This window comes from Haemaphysalis longicornis, unplaced genomic scaffold (genome assembly GCF_048455015.1).
Source record: "Haemaphysalis longicornis isolate Haplotype H1 unplaced genomic scaffold, Haemaphysalis longicornis Haplotype H1 scaffold_8, whole genome shotgun sequence".
Taxonomy (NCBI): domain Eukaryota; kingdom Metazoa; phylum Arthropoda; class Arachnida; order Ixodida; family Ixodidae; genus Haemaphysalis; species Haemaphysalis longicornis.
This window is the reverse complement of record NW_027526445.1, coordinates 47,144,933-47,159,463: the sequence shown is the minus strand read 5'-3', so window position 1 is coordinate 47,159,463 and position 14,531 is coordinate 47,144,933.

The following is a 14,531-nucleotide window of genomic DNA, read 5'->3' as shown; positions in this document are numbered from 1 at the left end:
TCTCGGGGAGCTCTTCACACGCGCACGTGGCTTGGCGTTAAGCTTCGTCGGGCACTTCCTGTCTGTGATATCGTGATCATCAGACTTGCATAGCCCACAACGAAATTTAGGGGCATTTTCATTTCCAGCAGTCGCGTTCGGAGTCGCCGAGGTTTCAGCAGGAGGTGGATTTGGGCAAGAGATGCGCATGTGATCCTGTTGTAAGCATTGTAACAAAATATTGGCCTCGTCTTGTAAGGCCGAGGGCGAAGGATGCATCCATTGTATATGAATCGCACCGGTGGTTCCGGAGGACCAAGAACAGTCACGAGGCATGTACGATGACTGCCCAGATACCGGGCTAGGAGCACTTGGTGCGTCTCGCATCGGATGGTGTCCCGGAGCACGTCGGAGGGCTCACCGGCATCGACGCCCGAGACAACATAACGGCGGACTTGAGTACCCCCTAGGAGGTAAGCTTGTACCGGCAGGTGAACTCCGGGGGAGATGGGTATATAAGTGAGGCTATAAAGCTTGTGAACTGCCTCTAATGACGCTACCCACACAGAAATTGAGTTGGTATCTCGGTGGAAAGTGTAGCCATTATGACTTTGAGGATGCAGACATGCTGATAGCGTCTGCAGGAGAGCTTTCGTTGTGATTTGGCGGATGTTGAAATTCTGCTTCGGTTTGATGGCTACCTTGAAGGAAGCTGGTTGAGCATCTTTACTGCTTGATGGGAGGCCAGTGGGATTCAGACGGCAGGGCACCTTACCGTCAGAGTGAATACGGTTGCCTGCTGGAAGGTCTATCGGGACATTAGCGTCCTCAGACTGACGCGGCACTAAGGTTGAAGACTCGGTGCAAAGGCGTTTGTCGGGGGGTTCAGCAGACTTGCCAGTGACATTACTGGGCTCTTGCGGCACAGGAGCCCTCGACGGCGCCAGGAACTGGAGGTTATCGCTGACACTACGGGAAATAGCTGGGAACGTAGAAACTGCGATAAATCGCGTCGAAACACGGAGCCGAGGAAAGACACGTCGGAACGGTGGGACCGTCGTCACGGTCAGTCCAGTTGCTTTCCTGTTTCCTGCAATAAACAATGCTGCTAACGCTGTTTCTTTGATTGTATACGCTTTCCTTTGCCTTACTGCAGAAGCGTTCAACAGTAAGTTGGCGGTTAAAGCTCTGGGGTGATTAGAATTTATGAAAACACGACAGACTTCTGGGTTGCAAATGCGAAGAGGCTTTTATGCCGCAGTTTTTCGCCGCGCGCGCTTCTCATGCCGGTAGTGTAGTGGATAAAGTATCCGACTAGGCTGTCCGTAACGTTGGGCTGGGCCGGAGGCCGCAAGTTCGAAGCGCATACGGCGCAGTTTTTTTTTTTTTTTTTGCTTGAGCGGTTTTATGCCATTTCACACAAAAAAAGTTAAGATTCCGAAGAGAATTTGGAAAAACAACGTGAACTTCAGCAAGGAAACTGGCTACAAACCCTACAAACAGCCAGTAAGTCTGAGTTCTGCTACAATGGTTGCCAGACAACTGAAGCGGTCGCGACACCGGTCACGTCGATAGAAAACTGTTTATGGCAATGAATAACAGATGCATTATATCTAAAATATGGGGTTTGCAGCTGTACAGAACAATATGCACAAAGAGCGTTTAACTAGTTTAACTCTCAAATGCTCGTACTGTGACGTCACTGCTAGTTGCGCTGCCGCCCGACAATGCGTGCTTGGTCGCTTGCGATGCGCCTCAAAACAAGAATTTCAAAGGCGCCTCCTAAATTCCAGAAGCAATGAATGGTGAAAATATCTGGAATTTATGTTCTTAAAAGGTCGTTCAAGCAGACGAAATTAAGCAAAGACAAATGCATTTTTTCTTCACGACCCCTTTAACACTAAAGGTTGCTTCCCCGCAAGAAGACCCTATGTGCAGGGTCTTCTTACAGGCCCTTTACAGGCAACTTGCTTCGTTGTAGTGGCGTCACTTCTGTGAAGGATATGACGTCATGGAAATCATTGTGTATCCCGGAATAAAACACTTTCGTGTTAAAAAATTTAACCATATTTCATTCTCTTAGACAAACCACAAGCTTAACAACACAGCGTCAAAATCCGGCAACAAATGACCCGGAGTACCAAATATCTGTGCTACACGCGGGCCTGCAGAGCGAAAGGCCGTACAAAACCCATTGAAGACTTACGAGCTTCTTGGCCAGCACAAGGCACGCCATTCGCCGTCTGAACAAGCCTCAGCCACAAGGATAGAAGAACTCGTGCGCAGCGTTAAGGAATCACACACTTGCACGCGTTCCTGGCGTTCTGTCAATGGGCTACGCGCTCAAGCCATGCAGCTGCATTCTTTCATCGCCCTCTCACCGTACGAGCTCCCTCCTTTGAAAGCGGTCGCAGAATACCGCAAGCTCGTTTCTTCGTCATACACATCTACCTCTCAAGCCCTCTGAATGGTCCGTACCAGCCCTTGATCTTCCTTTCGCTTCAGAAGAACTAGAAATCTCCGAAATGCATACGCTGGAGTTTCGTGCTTTCGCTGAAGTTTCGGTGAAGTTTCGTCTGAAGTTTCGCTGAAGTTTCGCATACGCTGAAGTTTCGTGTTTTCGCTGAAGTTTCGCATACGCTTAAGTTTCGTCTGAAGCTTCGCTAAAGCTTTTTATACGCTGAAGTTCTGTGTTTTCGCTGAAGTTTCGTCTCAAGTTTCGCGAAGTTTCGCGTACGCTGAAGTTTCGTGTTTTCGCTGAAGTTGTTTCACTGAAGTTTTTCGCTGAAGTTTCGTCTCGAAGCCTTCTCCCAGCTCCGTCTCCTGGAGATCTACAATTCATCTCGAGTGAGGGGTAAGGCACCCCTGACTGGAAACTGACGAGAATCACCCCTATTTGAAGCCCAGTCGGCCGCCAACACGCTACGTGTGCTTCTTTTCGGTCAGTATGCAGCCTTGCTGAACTGTCTCGGGATATTGCCATGGAAAAGACGGCACATAAAAGGCCCGCGGCTGCGCCGAGCTGCGTCTTTTTTCTGTGTTGCGCTGCGATTGTGGGCCCGTTCACTGCGCGCTCTTGGCGCGAAATTCGAGTGATCGCTCGGCAAGGCAAGCCTGGTTTGACCGCATTCAACCATGGCGAATTTTTGCCCAAGTTTTGTGTCACCCCTATAGTGTGCTTGAACGCTTCGCTGGTCATTCACGTACGCTCGCAGAGGTGAGTAACTCGTTATTCCTTTATGGATTTAACGCAGCCTCGCACTTGTCGGTGAAGTATCGCATACACCACTGCTACACGCGAACCTTCAATTTCTTGGTGTGTGTGTGTGTGTGTGTGTGTGTGTGTGTGTGTGTGTGTGTGTGTGTGTGTGTGTGTGTGTGTGTGTGTTTTGTTGTTGTTGTTCCGTTGTTGAATGACACGCCACCTTTTGGACGAAAGAGCGGAGCAGTCGTTGTGACGGCTCTGGAATCGATGTGTTCGTATTGACACTCAGCATGCATGGTTGCTTGCTGAAATCAAAGCGGAAATTTGCGCCCTGGGAGGAAGCTGTTGGAGCAGCCGACCCCGTCCGGACACCGTTTAGGTTCCACTTTGAAAAACAGCGCCAAAAACGATACGATAGGAAGTTGAAGACAAACACTGCGCCAACTGCGTCAACTACGCAACAAACACTGCGCCAACACTGCGCCAACAAACACTGCACCAGCTAGCCCGTCTCAGTTCACTTGTTCAGTCCGGTGATAGGTTCCCGCCGCCGTGTGATTGAGGGCCGGACAGCGACGGAAAGTGCGCGGCGCCACAGCCTGGCCGTCCGATGATTCCCCGGCCAGGAGCGGAGATCGCGACGCTTTGCCGGTGACCGAAATAGACGCTGTAAAGCCTCGCAGGAATGGCGTAGGGCTGCGTGGAAGTCAGGAAAGGGAAAAGAGCGGAGGAGGAGGGCGGAGGACAGGAGCCTGGAAAAACAAATTCTGACATGGGCATATGTGTGCGGCGAGTGCAGCGCGTCTAAAAGTGCATGGCAGCGGTGGGATCAGCCTGCAGTCGACGTTGTGCGGAAGCCGCTGCTCTGCGGCGGCTGCTCACGTGACGCTTTCGCAAACCGCAGCTCCCGCGCTCTGCGCGTTGCAGTGTGAGTGCACGCGTCTGGTGACAACCTGTCCACTGTCTTGTAGGGGAGGAGGACTGCATGCTCTCGTGCGGTCGAGGATCATACTCTGCCAGGGTGGGCATGCTCACGATATCCTTGCACACTCAAGCACGTGGTACGGGAGTGCTCTCACCGCCCAAATTCGCCTCCTCTACCAAACCCTTCTCAAGAGGACCGGCTGGCTGTAGCTTCTACCTGCAGGATCTTCAGTTGATCTTCCGGGCGCAGCTGGCTGATCGTGCGCGGGAAATTTTGAACTGAGGACGTCCCCCACTTGAGTGAGCGGCTCCGCCATCTTCCGTTTTGCTTGGAATAAACGCTCGTTCCTCCTCTTCAATAGAGACTTTTAGCATTCTGTGCGTACCGTGCGTACCGGGACCCGACTGCGCCTGCGCGCGCGGAGACGGCGAGCAGGACAGCCGTCCATCGGAACGAATGCGTGCGCATGGCGAGGCGGGGGCGGCCCGTCACCCCACCGTAACGAATGCGCAAGTGCCAACTCGGGTCCCGGTCATGCAGAACATACGGAGCGTACGGAACACACTCTGTGATAAAACACTGAGTTTTAGCAGTCCGTCTGTTCCGTCGTGTACGTAGTTACCGGGTTGACCGGGACCCGACTGTGCATGCGCGCGCGGAAGGACGAGGAGTGGCGAATGCGCGGACATGGCAAAGGCCGGCCCGCAGAACTAATCCCCCGGCCGCAACGAATGCGCAAGTGCCCAGACGAGTCCCGGTCAACACGGTAACTACGTTTACATGACGGAACAGACGGACTGCTGAAACTCTCTATTAGAGTTTTAGCTTAGCGTGTTTACCGTGGGTCCCGTGCGTACCATGTGCACCGGAACCGAAACTTCGCATGCCACGCGGGAAGGATGAGGCGCGCCACCCGTCAGCGGAACTGAGCCACCGTATACACCATTTTCCATAAGCAGCCGGGAAAGGAGGAAAATACTCTCAAACCAGTTCTCTCGGCGGCCGACCAGTGTTGCCTGTGCGCGCTGGGCTGTTAACATCGCTCGGCGCGGTATGCTCCGCTGCGTATACAGGGGGTATTTCGCACCGCGTGCTTAGTTTTTGCGGAACTTTCAACTGTTTTAGCCAATGCTGCGATGCCGTTCAAGGCGCAAACGTCACTTGGTCAGCACTGCGCGGTGGTGGGTTATTGAACAACCAGAGAGAGCGAGAAACAGTCGCTGACAGCACGCATGTGCACGACACTGCCTGGAGAAAATGCAGTGCGGTTGCGGCGTGTTTTTGCTGCATCGCTTTCCAACACACACCGAGTTGAGATATTGGTGGATGCCGCTGATAAATCGCAACGACTTTGTACCAACGACCAACTCCAGGGTTTGTTGGGTGCACTTGGACGGCAAGCAGACGGAGCGAAATCCATTTATCACACGCAAAGCTGCGACAGGGAACGGAACCCCCTGAAATGTTAGAAGCAACTTTATCCTTTACCATACAGCATTGATTGATTGGTTGATTGATTAATTGATTCATTATGGTGTTTAACGCCCCGACGCTTCTGGGTGATGAGGCGCGCCGTAGTGGAGGGCTCCGGGTTAATTTTGACCACCTGAGGATCTTTCACGAGCGCCGATACAATACAACATTACAATACCTTCTGGTTCCTTGTAGTCAATTTAAAATACCATATATTGTTTGGTCATTACAGCCGATTGGCATTAAACAATACGCTTTTAATCGAATCTAACCTTTAAAATCACGGCGTTTTGTTTACTTTTTTTCAGGCCAACGCATTACACTGCCAAACGATATGAAAGGATAACTTTCTCCTTCGCACACTGCTGGTCGATAGCAGGATAAGCAGGCAGCCCAATGTGGAAACGAAGCTCGAGATACGCGTGAACGCTGCATTTGGAAAATAGCTCAACCTGTTCACAACGCGGTCAAAGGAAAAGCTTCTAATCCTTTTACGTTGTCACGGAATCTAATTGCAATTACAAAACAGTTACTGCTGGTCGCGTAAAGCATTTGTGGTGCAAGCAGCGGTTTCACAAAGGTGGGCTCCGAGCGACAGGCCACATGCGCTGCGCAGAGTTAGGTCAATCATAATCACGATCATGATCAACCAGAATTAACTCGCCCGAACGTCGACCCTTCTGCTCAACCTTCGAATAGTAATTTGTCTGGTTGTGCAGTCGCGTTATTTTTCCGCCCAGGTAATTTCGTTTCGTCAGTAACCGTCATAAGTCTAGTTAAGTAAGATTATATTACATTGCAATGTCAACAGCGTAGCAATCGCCTCGTCGAAAGTCCATCGCGAGCACGGATCACCGTGACCCACATATGCTGTGCGCGCTCCGCATTGGACGTCCGCGCTTCCGTAAACATGACTAATCGGTGAACATAACAAGCACGGTGGCATTGAAAACACGTATTTACTCTCCGATATCAATTTCTATGTCGATCAGTCAGTGCCATACCGGTACGTTTGCATCGCGGAACTGCGGAGCACCACCGGCACCACCACCACACTGCTACTGCTGCTCGCAACAGCCGGGGTCGGAATTTCCCGCTCCGGCAGCAAATTAGGACCTAAAATCCGGCCGCAGATGATGAAAACAAAACAGAACACACACACACAAGCACTGCAACCGCTAACTTAACGCCAAACCACTACGGTTCACTCGGTAATGCACGGGTACCGAGCAGACGCACGGAAAGAACGGAGCACTTAACAGCCCAGCGCGGAAGTTTCGGCGGTCGCTTCATAGACGGCGCTAGCGTCCGGTCAGAAAAAGCAAATGGCGGCGCCCATCTCTAGCAAGGAAAATGGTGTATACCTGAACGAACACGCACACGCCCATTCGTTCCCGGTGCACACGGTGCACACGGAACACACGGTAAACACGCTAAGCTAAAACTCCCTACTATTCCCGGCTTTTCCCTCCCTTTCGATTCCGTTACCCGGGCGATTCACGTGTTCTCTTCAGTTCTGCGCGTCACGCGGCCGGCCCAACTCCACACTCGTTTCTCTCGATACGAGCCTGGATGTCTTGTTGCACAAGTATACGGCCCCGAATTCGTGACGCCTTCTCCTTCCTTTTTTCAGTTTTGCACCATGACACTTCTGGCTGATGCAGGATTTATTTCGAGGTGGTTGCTGCGACTTATTGTGAGCGCGTATTGGTTTTTTAACGTAAATTTCAGTTGCAGAAAGCTCATTGCCTAATACTCAGGAGTGCGCCTCCCGAGCGAAGTATACATGGCGTGCTAATTATATGCCGCGTGGCTGAAATTACCGCCGACAACTTTGTCGAAATAATTATCTTCGTAACCTCTTCTAGTATTTTATTGCTTGTACAGGCGTATGTGCGTATGCGGCCATGTGCATGCATAAATGAGGGTTAGCGCGTCTGTGTGTATGAGTGTATCTGTGTTAATATGCATGTGCGTGCACCAACGGAAACCAGAGGTGCACTACCAAGTCTCCGTATACCACGCCGCAGCGTTATATTCTGTCCATTCGCCGCTGCTTCCGGCGAGTGATCTGGTCAGGTAATGTGGACGCATTGTTGAAAAAAAAAAAAAAAAACTGGCGCTACAAGAGTGTTTTTCATACACCTGATGTCATTGTACGCTGCCGGCCGCATTTTTTAATTGAAGGTCAACTGCACTCAAAATTTCGACCTCTTGAAAATACTATTTCCGTATAGTCTGCTGAAAAAGAAAGCAAGATGCAAAATACAACAGCTATTGAAATACGCGCGTAGACGCAGCAAGCGATCAGCAAAAATCGGCAATTTTGAAGCCGAAATCGAGGAGAGCGCGGCCATTGAGGTGACGTTGCAGCCGGCCAGAGAGCAGCCGGACGGTCAGCAGCTCGGGAGCAAGCCTGCGCGCAAACTCCACGCGCGCACGGAGAAGCAAACGGCTGAAGCGTTCGCAGCAGAGCTCGACCGGTTCTCCAGCTGCGTGACTGGCCAGAGGCAGAAGCCCCCGTCGGCCGTAGCGTCACAGGAGCGTCATGGCTGTTTACGCGATGCCCCGGCAGGTGCAGCGTGGTCTGAGGCGGAGCTTTTTTAAACGATTCTGTCTGATTAACGAGGCGTTTCACGGGACTACCACTCGTGTCCCAGCTTCCGGCGTACAACCAGGAAAGGAACGACCTCGCCAAGAAGATCGAGTGCCTCAACAATGGATGAAAGCTCTTCTTGGACCATGGTCATCTCCATCATCCCAGCGAAAAGTGTTAGATGCGCTGTTTGATTATTTACAGGACATCGGCGTCGCAGAGACACTGTAGAACTCCACATCGTCATCCTGTGAGAACACCTGGACTTTTACGTGACCCACGGAACACTCCATGTTGCCTTCTTTTTTACCTCTTCTTTTTTCCCCTCTCTTTCGCCCTACTTCCTTTAGGGCATTTACCTCCTCCACCCCATCCCCGCAGAGTAGCATGTAGGCGAATACATGCCTGCAGGCCTCTCTGCTTTCTTCTAATAAAGAGCTCTCTCTCTCTCTCTCTCTCTCTCTCTCTCTCTCTCTCTCTCTCTCTCTCTCTCTCTCTCTCTCTCTCTCTCTCTCTCTCTCTCTCTCTCTCTCTCTCCCAGCTGACTCCGTGGTACTTACTACACATTAAAAATAAATTTGGTCGTCGTGAAATTTGAGTGCAGTTCACTGAAGTGAATTTGTCAAGCTCCCGTTTTTGCTTGCACTTCGTAGACTGGCTCAAATAACCATACTTTTCATCGTTTATCCGGTTAACAAGTGGGTAATTATTTTATAAAGTTCGAAAGAAGAAAAACGGTCTGCGGCGGCCGCACCAACTAAACGCTGTGACGACGGGAGGAGGTGCACCGTGAAACGCAACGGCTTCTGGGGACATCATCGCAGATCCTGGGAACGTTCGAACACTGCATCTAGGGAATGTCTGTTTTGTTTGATTGATTGCAGTGTTTAACGTGCCGATGCAACGCAGGCGATGAGGCGCGCTGTAGAGGAGGGCTTTGGATTAATTTTGACAGCCTGGGGATTTTAACCTGCGCCGAAATCTCCTACACACGGGCGTTTTTGCTTCTCGCCCCTATCAGAAAAGCGGCCGCCGCGGCCGGGAATCGAACCCGCGTCCTCGTGCTCAGCAGCGCAACGCCTTAGCCACTGAGCCAGCGCGGCGTTTGTATATTTGTAGTTTTTTGTCGTACGCGGTGCGCTGGACGTCTGTTTGACCGTTGGTCCTTTTGGTTATAAATTCTCGCCCTTCGCAAAGCCGAAACCCGCCGCGGTGGCTCAGTGGCTAAGGCGTTGTGCTGCTGAGCCTGAGGTCGCGGGTTCGGTTCCCTGTCGCGGCGGCCGCTTTTCTGATGGAGGCGAAAAGCAAAAACGCCCGTGTGTTCGAGATTTCGACACACGTTAAAGATATCCAGGTGGTCAAAAGTAATCCGGAGTCCTCCACTACGGCGCGCCTCAACGCCTGCGTTGCGCCGGCGCGTTAAACCCTACAATCAATCAATTCGTCGAGCCGAAGCAGTACGTCATGGGCCTCGGAGCAAGACGCTACTCTGCCCGAGTCATGTTGTAAGCACACGAGACGGCTGCCTCCGGCATACCACCGCTGCCCTCTTCTCGCCATGCACTCGGCTCTTCGTCATTCGGAACAGAGGTGGCTCAGTGGCTCTTCTGCTCGCCGCTCGTTGACCACGCTACCATTCCATGACGGAGGCGACAGAGGTCAGTTTTGAGACGAATGTAACTGCATACATGCATACACACGTATGTATGCAGTCATTGACAAATCAAACACGATCACGAAATTATGATCCAGAAAACACAAATTGCGCGATTTCTTTTCATGCAGGACAAATTGCCGCGTGGCTTAATAACAGTAACAAAATTGGGAAATGTGGGTTTCAAAACATAGCAACAGCCGGCCACTATTCGACCTCCCCGTACAGTGCTTTCCAGTTGTGCGTGTTCAGGTTCATATTTTTGTGTTTCCATTTCATCTGTCCATGACTGTATGTATCCACGTGCGTACATGCATCATATATGTACATGCAGAATACGTATATGCACACATACATACATTTGCATACAAAATGCATCATACGCACAGTCCTTGTCAAAATTTTCTAGGCCAAGCTGGAAGTGCACAGGCCGCAAAAAAATCCATTTACAAGCTTACGTCCCGAGCGAGGCTGAAACTTTTTATGTCGGAAAGCTAGAGAAAACACCTTTTTTTTACTGTCATTAAATAATTTTTACACATTGAAAGGTAAAGATCATTCTTTGAATTCTATGTGGTCCAGACCCCTGCTACACTAGCGCCAGAGGGTCATTTGAACCAAATCTCATTAAGTGCGAAGTTGTGCTGCTCCACCTGGTTTTCAAATGCCATTCGAGCCAAATGAGCACCCAGAGAGACATTTGTGGCTCTCGAATGCCATTTCTAGCACTCTCGCGCACATCGTTCCAAGGCAGCATAAACAAACACATTGCTGGCGTACTTAAAACAAACAAAATATTCTTATTTGTGGGACTTTGTTTCTTTCCCATTCACTTCAAATTCAAATTCAAATTAATTTTGTTTTGCACGGAAACATACAAGCAAATTATTATACAGGCGAGGGTCCCAGAGTCTGACGATTGTAACGGGACCCTCGACGAGAAATGCACAACGCAAATATATAAGGCAGCAAAACAATACAAATATACCTGACCATACCTAGTCATGAAAAATAAATCCAAATTCAAAAGACACAAGTTTGAGAATCAGCAAACACTGAATTAAACAAAGAGACAAATAAACAACAGGAAACGAACGTGAACTACAACATTATAAAATAAGGGCATACAAGAACAAGTACTTGCAGACAACCATGAAATATAGGTGGATTTCCTATGTTAATGCCAACAAAAAATCTTTGAGGCGTTTTTTAAAGATGGTTATGGATGATGAATACCTTATGTTGAGAGGGAGGCCATTCCACAATGAAATTGCTGCAAAGCAAGAAGTTTTCTTGCCGTAATTAGTATGCACAGTAGGTAATAAAAAGTTGTTAAGATGTAATAGTTCCATACTTTCTGCACCAGCGTGAGCAAGCGACAGACAACCGGTGTGGCCCGGCAAGACAGAACAGCATAAAAAAAAAAACCTCGATTGCGATTTAGAATTAAGCAGAAACCGTGTCAAAGCTTACGTTATTTGTAATTTGATATCATTTTAATGCCAAGGACTGCTGCTAAATTTGATTGTTGCATTATTGTGCAAAAACGGAACTCGAGAGCAGCAGCGCCACGGAGCACGGCGGGCGATTGTTAAAGCTTTCAAATGCCATCGAAAGCACAGGGGAGCACGGCGGATTCTGAATGACATTCGAAGCCCCTCATTTGAGTCAAATGGCATTCGATTCGAATGACATTCCGACCCCGGTGTAGCAGAGGTATTAGTTTTGGCCACGGAAATTTTTACAAAAGGTGCGCATGTATACAATACATACATACGTATGTGCGTACGTACAGCCATGATCAAAAGTTTACCGACCAGGGAAAGGGCAATTTTGGCTTATTTCTCTTCCTATAGCTGCCCGACAAACTGTCGATGCATGCGAGATGTCGTATAAGTACTAAACTAATAAAAACTACCCCATATAATACTCCAGGCTGCCGTGCGACAGAGAAATAACTCAACATTGCTGCTTTCGTGGTCCGTAAACTCCTGCTCTTGGGTGCAAAGACGTGCATTGATGCATGCACACATACGTACGTGGTATACATACAAACAAAACAAATACTCTTTCTAACGGTATCAGATGGTGCATTGCAGCTTGCCGTGTCCCTCGTCCTTCCAGGAGGCAAGAGAAGCACCGCGCGGTTTCCCTAAATCTTCGCGACGCGCCGTACACCCGCAAAGGACGAACACAAAGACAGCGCGGACATTATTCGACCTCACGCAGGCGCTAATCTACGAGCAGTCAACAGCGCACGCACGACGGACGAGGCAAGCACCAGCTTAGCGTGGTGGCGGCGGCGGGAGCCGGGGGCGCATCGGCCATCTCCGGGGCAACCTCGACACGGAGCAGCACCGTCTGCTTGCGGCCACCAGACAATCGCCGGCGCGGCACACGTCGGGCGCGAATTAATCCCCGACACTCTCCTCGCTCTGGCCGCCGGCGCCTTTGTTCTTGGCGAGCTGCTGCAGCCACCGCCGCGGCGGCGGGAGTAAATAACCGTGTCTATCCCGGGGGCTTTGTGCACGCCCTGCGGCGGGCTTTCGGCCCCAAGGGCTGCTGGCCGGCCGGCGGCGGCGTTCCGAGGTGTACAGCGATTGATCCATTCCCCGGCGGCCACTCGACGCTGGAGCGCAGGCGGCTTTCTCGAGACCGCCGCGGCGACGACGGAGCAGCGTGCGTGGCGCGTTGACGGGCGCCCTTTGTTGTCCTCGCCGTTTTTCTGCGCCTCCTCCAGTGCGCTCTGTTCCCTTTCCGGGCGTCCTTTTATCGCGTTACGTGCTTTAAGGCTCGATTTGGTGAGATCGCTGTCGGGTGGCTGTTCCAGCGAGAGCTCATGTGGAACATGTGCAACGCACTGTGCGGCATTGAAAGATGATGGGTGAACTGTTTGGTCGAGTAAACTGACGGGGGGTTTTCCAGCGCCAACCGCGGGGTATGGTGCGTAAGCGGCGTAGTGCACCTCTTATAAAGTGGTTCACCACTTACCGTGACGTAGAATGTCAACTAACTAGCCCGACACTTCCAAAAGTACCCGCCGCGGTGGCTCAGTGGCTAAGGCGTTGCGCTGCTGAGCACGAGGTCGCGGGTTCGATTCCCGGCCGCGGCGGCCGCTTTTCTGATGGAGGCGAAAAGCAAAAACGCCTGTGTGTACGAGATTTCGGCGCACGTTAAAGATCCCCTGCAGGTGGCCAAAATTAATCCACTACGGCGCGCCTCATCGCCTGCGTTGCGTCGGCGCGTTAAACCCTACAATCAATCAAATCATCATCCAAAAGTGGCATCGGCACGCGCTAACAAATTCTAATTGAAACGGGAGCATATTGTAACTGGGTCCGGTATAACTAAATGTCCACCGCACTGGAAACTTTTAAATGCGTTGGAAAAGTACGCGTACTCGGCACCGGGCGAGACGTGAACGCATTAAAGCCCGCTGTAATTAGCGTGGCAACTTTTGCTTGTAAAGGCCCTCGTCAGTGACTTTGCGTCTGTGGGAGGAATAATCAGTGGGAGTACGTATTTTTACTCGACGCAGGAAAGCTCTTCTTTCTCCTTGCTCTCGGCACAGGACCCGCCGTGATGACAAATGCCTTCCAACGCCGTTGGAACCCTAGCGTACAGGTCAACAACGCAAAAAATACGAGAGCGGTAAATTTGTCAGGAGTCGTCGTCCGCGTCGTTACTAAGCGACACGTCATTCAGCAAGAATGCATAACCAGAGTGTGGCGCTGCTTTACAGGCGTGGACGGATAAGGCGGCCTTCGGTGAGGGTGGGGGGAACAAAACGAGAAAAAAAAACTGTGGTTGACTCCTCTGTCATAGGAATCGGTAAAACACGGAAGTGAAATGTGCAGCGAAATCTGCAGCTGGGCATGATTTGCGGGTCGGCGGCAGTATTGTGGGTGTGCTTGGCGAGCGACGTCCTACTGGCGGGTCGCTTCGGCGAAAGTGTACTGGCGTTATTTCCGTGACGGATATGACGTCATTGAAATCTTGGTGTATCTCGGCATAAAACACCTACGTGTTAAAATATAAAGCCCGGAAACGAACAACCCTCAGTATGACGTACTCTATGGCTCTGAAGGTCGCTTCCCCGCAAGAAGACCCTATGTGCAGGGGTGCACCCTTTACAGTAAAGGCCGCTTGCTTCGTTGTATTGGCGTCATTTCCGTGACGGATATGACGTCATTGAAATCTTGGTGTATCTCGGAATAAACACTTTCGTGTTAAAATATAAAGCCCGAAAATGAACAACCTTAAGTATGACGTACTCTATGTCTCTAAAGGTTGCTTCCCCGCAAGAAGACCCTATGTGCAGGGGTGCACCCTTTACAGTAAAGGCCGCTTGCTTCGTTGTATTGGCGTCATTTCCGGGACGGATATGACGTCAGCGAAATCTTCGTGTATCCGGGAATAAAACACTTTCGTGTTAATAAGAGGCGACGGGAGAGCGCGCTTCAAGAGTTCCCACCGGCCGCCCGCCTGATGGTTTAAAACTGGCCCCGGGGTTCGGCAGCAGTGCAGCGCTGATTGCCGCCCAGTCTCGGCTGTCGTGATGGTGTTGGAAAGACAGAAGGTACTCCAAGTACAGTGTCACTCTCGGTGAAGTGCGCATACATGCACCCCAGTTCGAGCTGCCCCAGCATTACGGTGCCATCGTTCGTCCTCGTGCTGTGCCAAAGCTGCCCGGACACCT